Raw genomic sequence first — 7,326 nt, 5'->3', positions numbered from 1 at the left:
TACTCCTTCAGATTATTCTGATCAAACTAAGACTTCACCTCCCCAGGGGGACAACATCTGCTGGGACAACATCTTATCAATCAGTCTGCCCCTGTCATCTGAGCCAATCTGAACACTATTTGGTCTATATTTTAGCTATGAAACTATAACTGCAAAAAGGAAAGATGACATTTTTTTGACACTGGATGTTATGATATTCTGTAGACTCCAGAGAAAACTGGTTAAAATGAAATCTTTTTGAAATTACAAAACTGTTTCTTTTTGTATGTGCAATTAGAAAAACCTGGCTTGTTAAAATACTTTTTTTTTGAGCTCTGATCCTGCCTCAGGAAACAGCAACATGCCTAGGAAAAAGCATGAAGTTAACTCTTATCATGTCCTTGAGATACACTGCCCACTCTGCCTGAAACTTCAGCTTTGGGCATATCAGTAGAACTTCAAGCCAAGAAAAAAAAAGGTCAAAGAGACATTTTAAACATCAAACAGAAAATTGTGAGATCTCTGTTTGGATATATATGTATGTCTCAGTGTGTGTCTTTGTCTTTGTATAATATTGCTGAGGTTCATTTGTAAATGAGCTCTAATTTAATTGGTCTAAAGAAGCACTTACAAACAAACAATTCTAAATATATGAGAAATTAAATGAATTTCAGGTTCATGTGAACTGGGAAATATTCAATATTAAATTTAATACCTGGTATAAATGTTTGTTTATTGATCTAATCAATATAGATATGTCTTAAGGTTCAACATTAAGTGTAATAATTTCATTATGCCTAGGTTTAAATAAACTAAACTCTGAATATATCTATTGCAGATTTGTCAACAAGAAAAATAACTTGCTATAAAGAAACTTGTAAGAAAAGAAAATGAGATAACAGCTTTGGGTAATTAATGCTTGCCAATCTACAGAATGGCAATATAAAGTACTGTTCATGGTTGCTTAAGGAAAATAGGATGCATGTTTTCAGTAAGAAAGTAATAAGGAATGGAACTACATTTTGTCAAGGGAAAAGGAAGTAAGTCTACACTTACAGGTGGCTGTTCTTTGAATGGGCAAATAAAGTGATGAACACAGAAAGTGGAGAAGGAAATGGCAGCCCACTCCAGTATTCTTGCCTGGAGAATCCCAGGGATGGCGGAGTCTGGTGGGCTGCTGTCTATGGGGTCGCACAGAGTCGGACACGACTGAAGCGACTTAGCAGCAGAAAGTGAAAAAAGAAAAGGTTTGTGGAAGATGGACCCAGAGAGGAGAGTTTTCTGCACGGTACAAGTTTCTAAGGCATTAAACTGCCTTTGGAATCTTTTATTGTTACTTTGGCTAAGTGAATAACTGTTGTTTCACAGTGAATATAAGCTGGTACCAAACTGGAATTTGGTTTTCTCTCCCTGTTAAAAGAACAAAGTTTTCTTGGAAGGCAGCTTTTGATAACAGACTGTATACATTTCTTTACCTTGAAGTGATTTATATTTGTTTTGAAAACTTACTGTTTAAAACTTATTGATAAAATAAATATTATTTCACAATGATCTGTGAGGACTACGGCACACATAGGCAAAGCTCATTCTGCTTATACAAAAATTAACCCTTCATCTACTCATAAATCAGGGAATTTAAAGTGGATAAACAATGCTGTAAATCAAACAGTCAGGGCTGTAGGAAATCCAAGATGGCCGTTTGTATTTTGCTTCCCTGACAAACTTCACTGTTATTTGATGGGATAAAGCCTTTCCTCGCTGCAGGGTTGATGCTCTAACAATGGAGGAAAAAATGGTTAAAAGTGTGACTTCCACTTGGGTATACATTCTACAGTCTCCAGTGATCAAGGCACCCACTTCATCGGACAAATCATATAAGGCTTAACAAAAACTTCACAAACTTCTTAAAACTATCAGTCACTATCATCCTCAATCATCAGGCAAGGACAATAGAACAAAAATTAATTATACGGGATTAAATAAACTGATAAATAAATAAATAAACTTCCAGATGTTCAAGCTGGTTTTAGAAAAGGCAGAGGAACCAGAGATCAAATTGCCAACATCCGCTGGATCATCGAAAGAGCAAGAGAGTTCCAGAAAAACATCTATTTCTGCTTTATTGACTATGCCAAAGCCTTTGACTGTGTGGATCACAATAAACTGGGGAAAATTCTGAAAGAGATGGGAATACCAGACCATCTGACCTGTCTCTTGAGAAACCTGTATGCAGGTCAGGAAGCAACAGTTAGAACTGGACATGGAACAACAGACTGGTTCCAAATAGGAAAAGGAGTATGTCAAGGCTGTATATTGTCACCCTGCTTATTTAATTTATATGCAAAGTACATCATGAGAAATGCTGGGCTGGAAGAAACACAAGCTGGAATCAAGATTGCTGGGAGAAATATCAATAATCTCAGATATGCAGATGACACCACCCTTATGGCAGAAAGTGAAGAAGAACTAAAGAGCCTCTTGATGAAAGTGAAAGAGGAGAGTGAAAAAGTTGGCTTAAAGCTCAACGTTCAGAAAACTAAGATCATGGCATCTGGTCCCATCACTTCATGGGAAATAGATGGGGAAACAGTGGCAACAGTGTCAGACTTTATTTTTTTGGGCTCCAAAATCACTGCTGATGGTGATTGCAGCCATGAAATTAAAAGATGCTTACTCCTTGGAAGGAAGGTTATGATCAACGTGGACAGTATATTTACAAGCAGAGACATTACTTTGCCAACAAAAGTCCGTCTAGTCAAGGCAATGGTTTTTCCAGTGGTCATGTATGGATGTGAGAGTTGGACGGTGAAGAAAGCTGAGCGCCGCAGAATTGATGCTTTTGAACTGTGGTGTTGGAGAAGACTCTTGTGAGTCCCTTGGACTGCAAGAAGATCCAACCAGTCCATCCTCAAGATAATCAGTCCTGAATATTCATTGGAAGGACTGATGTTGAAGCTGAAACTCCAGTACTTAGGCCACCTGATGTGAAGAACTGACTCACTGGAAAAGACCCTGATGCTGGGAAAGATTGAAGGTTGGAGGAGAAGGGGATGACAGAGGATGAGATGGTTGGATGGCATCACCGACTCAATGGATGAGTTTGAGTAAGCTCCAGGGAAACCTGGCGTGCTGCAGTCTATGGGGTCACAAAAAGTCAGACATGACTGAGCAACTGAACTGAACTGAATATCTTCTCTCCGTTTGTGCTAAAGCGCTTCGGTCATGTCTGACTCTGTATGACTGTACTGACTGAAGGCCACTAGGCTCCTCTGTCCATGGGATTCTCCAGGCAAGAATACTGCAATGGGTTGCCATGCCCTCCTCCATAGGATCTTCCCAACCCAGGGATCAAACCCTCATCTCATTATGTCTCCTGCACTGGCAGGTGGGTTCTTTACCACTAGTGCCACCATATCTTCTCTAGACAAATTCTATTCAAATCTTATGCCAATTTTTAAAACTAGGTTATTTTTTTATTACTGAGGTTCAAGAGTTCTTTATATATTCTGAATACAAGTCTTTCATCAGATATGTGATTTGCATATAGCTCTTCCAATTCTGTGAATTGTTTTTTTACTTTCTTCATATCAGCAAAAAAAAAGTTTTAAATTTATATATAGTCTAATTTATTTTTGTTTTGTCACTTGTGCTTTTGGTGTCATAGTGAAGAAACCATGGCCTAACCTAATGTCACAAAGACTTACTGCTGTTTTATGGTACGTGTTGAGTCCCGCCCCAAGGCCATAGGTGCAAGGTGTTGTACCAAGACCACAGAAGTGGAGCCTAGAATGAAGGTCACCTCCAAATCTGACTGAGCCCCTTTGTAACCATTGCCAAAAGCCCCCATGATCATCATCAGCAGGCTTCCTGATTCCAAATTAGGCAAAGATGGACACCCCTGTAGTCGCCCTATAGTGCCCTAACCAATTACCTAATGCCACCCTTCCAGCCAGAATTTTGTCTTGAGACTATAAAAACTGGCTACTAACCCACAGAAACTGTCGACTCTCCCTGGTCTGTCAGGAGGTCACAGCACCTTTGTTATCTCTGCTCCCCACTCTTAATAAACTCACTTCCTTCTGAAATGTTCTGTCTGGAAATTCTTTTCCAACCCACACTTGGAATGCCTCAACATTTGGTGGCCCGTACATGGAATTTTAGGAGGCTCTCCCCCACTCTCGCCTTTCTTCTTTCTTTTCTTTTTTCTCAAACCCTCCATGAACAGGTAAGTGTCTGTGGAAGCAACTGAGGAACTCTGGCCAGGGGTACTCTCTGGCATGTTTCAAAGTCTCCACTGCCCACTTTGGGCCAGTAGTTGCCACCCAAGTGGGCAAGGGCTCTCTTTTCCTCTTTCTCCTCCTCCTCCTTTAAGCTGAGGGCCAGGCCAATTAAAATTGTGCAGACACAGCTCAGGCACTTAAAAGCCATTAGGGCACCTGCCGCTTGAAGACTCCAATGACAGGAAAAGGGGGTCATAGACCACACCAGGCCATCAGAAGTGTCTGGCCCCAGCAAGAGAACTTCCATGCACCATGTCAGGCACATACTAGTTCAAGCAAAACACTGAGCCCATTCTTCAGGCCACCACCTTGCTGGCAGGACTGCAAGGCAGATTCTTCAGCCTGTCTTCTGTCTTTCTTATCCTCCCATGGTCCAGATTAATTTACAAGAGCCTAGGAGCTGCCTCTGAATCATCCCAAAGGGTGCCTTTCACATTTCAGGGAATCGCTAAACAGTGAACCATGGTTGGTTTCAGGAAATTCTTTACTGTCATTTCCTGCCCTAGCTACCAGGTGCATTTTCACACAGTTTGTGCCTAGGCTTGTGTCTAGCCACATCACATGCTCAGGGGTTACCTCTCACTGTTGGACGTGATTGTTGGGATGGCTGGCCATTTGTGCCATTAGCCACACGGTGCCTTGTCTCACACAGAGTGTTCATTGAGACAGTTGGGATGCCTTCTGTGGCCAGTGAATTCTCAGTACCCCCATTCTAAGAATGGGCTCAGGTACATCTCGAGACTCAGACTCACCTCTAGGCTGAGATCAGTCCTGGGTGTTCATTGGAAGGACTGATGTTGAAGCTGAAACTCCAATACTTTGGCCACCTGATGCAAAGAGCTGACTCATTGGAAAAGACCCTGATGCTGGGAAAGATTGAGGGCAGGAGGAGAAGGGGACGACAGAGGATGAGATGGTTGGATGGCATCACCGACTCGATGGACATGGGTTTGGGTGGACTTAGGGAGTTGGTGATGGACAGGGAGGCCTGGCGTGCTGTGGTACATGGGGTCGCAAAGAGTCGGACATGACTGAGCGACTGAACTGAACTGAATCTTAAGGAGAAGAGCTTCTTCCTCCTCAAGCTACTTATGGTTCAAAACAATTTGGTAATTTCTACCTGTGGGTAAAATAAACATTTATCTTTCCTCTCTGCCTTGTCCCTCCAGTAACTGGAGACACTTGGATTCTGAACAGCCTTATCAGGTAAATAAAAAGACTGTCTCCTGATATAAATAGGAATCTCAAAGTATACTGGGGACCTCTAGAAGAAAAAAATCCACTTAGATAAAATCTGATGACAGGTTTATGACATCTATAGTCAATGGATCAAACTTATTTAAAAAACAAATTAGTCTTGGCTATGTTTAATAAAAATGGGAATAATTTTTTTAAAAAGTTTCACTAAATATTAAATTCTGTGTGCTGTACTAAGTCATTTCAGCTGTGTCTGACTCTTTGCAACCCTGTGGACTGTAGCCTGCCAGACTCCTCCGTCCATGGGATTCTCCAGGCAGGAGTACTGGAGTGGGTTGCCATGCCCTCCTCCTAGGGATCTTCCCGACCCCAGGGATTGAACCCGCATCTCTTAAATCTCCTGCATTGTCAGGCAGGTTCCTTACAACTAGTGCCACCTGGAAAGCCCAAATATTAAATTCTAGTTTTGTTAATAAGGTCTGTGTTTACCAAGACTCACTTCCCAGCTAGTCCTTTGCTGTTATACTGTTATACGATTTAACTGAGTTAATAAAGGGCACTCTTAAGTTTGTTTCTGAAACCTAACTTCATAATCAATCTTTAGGTAAAGATCAGATGCACCATGATCAACAACCAGATTAACACTGGCTATAGTCATTTAACAGATTAAGTCAGATAACCTAGGTATATACTGGGCTACACCTAATAAAAGTTCTTAAATTCTTACTTGTGAAGTTACTATTACTGCTAGCTATATGGCTTTCTATAGTGCCTATTTTACAAAATTGTTGTCTCTCATATTACCAAATGTGTAACTGAGTCTCTAATAAAATGATGATATATATAGTTCCATATGAGATCAAAGATCATAATTATGTAACTCTAAATATGGGAAGAAGCAACAGGATGGAATATTTTCCTGGACTATAAGAGACTACTAGTAAGGAAGCTATGGTCCAGAACTTTTACTACTTTCATGACGAAGTCCAGTAACAGCATATTAAGTGATCTATCAGAAAAATCTTCACTAGATCTGGGAATGAGCATTCCTAGCATCCTGGGACAAAATGATCATAAAATGCCCCCAAACCAATGGTCAAATTTACTGACATGAAGGAGCCCTGCCAGCTGGGAACTGGCACTTACTGTCTGCCTCTACAAAGATTAAATCAGGAGCCACTGCAGCTACTGACCTTCAACATCCTCTGAAAGGAGTTAAGGGTAGAAATCAGAAATGAAGCAGAAATCAGAGCACTCTGTGCTTTGGGAAAAACTGACAGAACAAGTCTTCAGATTGTTAGATATTTTCAAACAAAGATTTTCATAAGCCCCAATTCTTTCATCTTCTTTTACCTAGAGAAACACTAACATCACAAACCAATGTCTGTCTGGTCCTGGTTCTCCAGGCTAGCCCCTTTTCCAGGCCCCTTGGTAGCTTTTCTGCTTCTATTAATCTTTGGGCCATGTATATCTAACCTTCTTGTAAAGTTTGTTTTTCTAGAATACAATAACTAAGTCTCCAGATGATGCTACAACAAGGGTAGCAGCCAGTTAGCACACAGACTACACTGGAACAAGCCGTGTTATCATTCCATGGACTCTCATCTCCCTCCACAAATGCACCCTGGCAGAGAGCAGGCTTTGGAACCCAGCACCCCATGATGCTACTGTCCAGCAGGAAGAAACTAGAGCAGTCTCCACCCCTTTCCCCAATGACCTGGGTCCCCATGATCTGAAATGAGAATAGGCAGGTAGTTAGACATGAGCAGGGGCCAAAGATTCGGACCATTAATAAGAGGAAAGAATGTTGAGTCTTGCCCCAAGGCCACAGGTGCAAGACCTTGTACCAAGGCCACAGAAGTGGAGCCCA

The 7,326-nt window shown here is 41.3% G+C and overlaps 1 long non-coding RNA gene across 1 annotated transcript in view; it reads right to left on the bottom strand.

The window, feature by feature from the left end:
• Positions 1-7,326, bottom strand: part of LOC145513014 (uncharacterized) — a 68,924-nt gene that overhangs the window by 20,327 nt on the left and 41,271 nt on the right. The window lies entirely within an intron of this gene.

Source organism: Giraffa tippelskirchi, chromosome 7 (genome assembly GCF_054371585.1).
Source record: "Giraffa tippelskirchi isolate mGirTip1 chromosome 7, T2T-mGirTip1v1.2.pri, whole genome shotgun sequence".
NCBI lineage: Eukaryota > Metazoa > Chordata > Mammalia > Artiodactyla > Giraffidae > Giraffa > Giraffa tippelskirchi.
The sequence above is the reverse complement of the archived record's forward strand: the minus strand, read 5'-3'. Positions and strand labels throughout refer to the sequence as shown.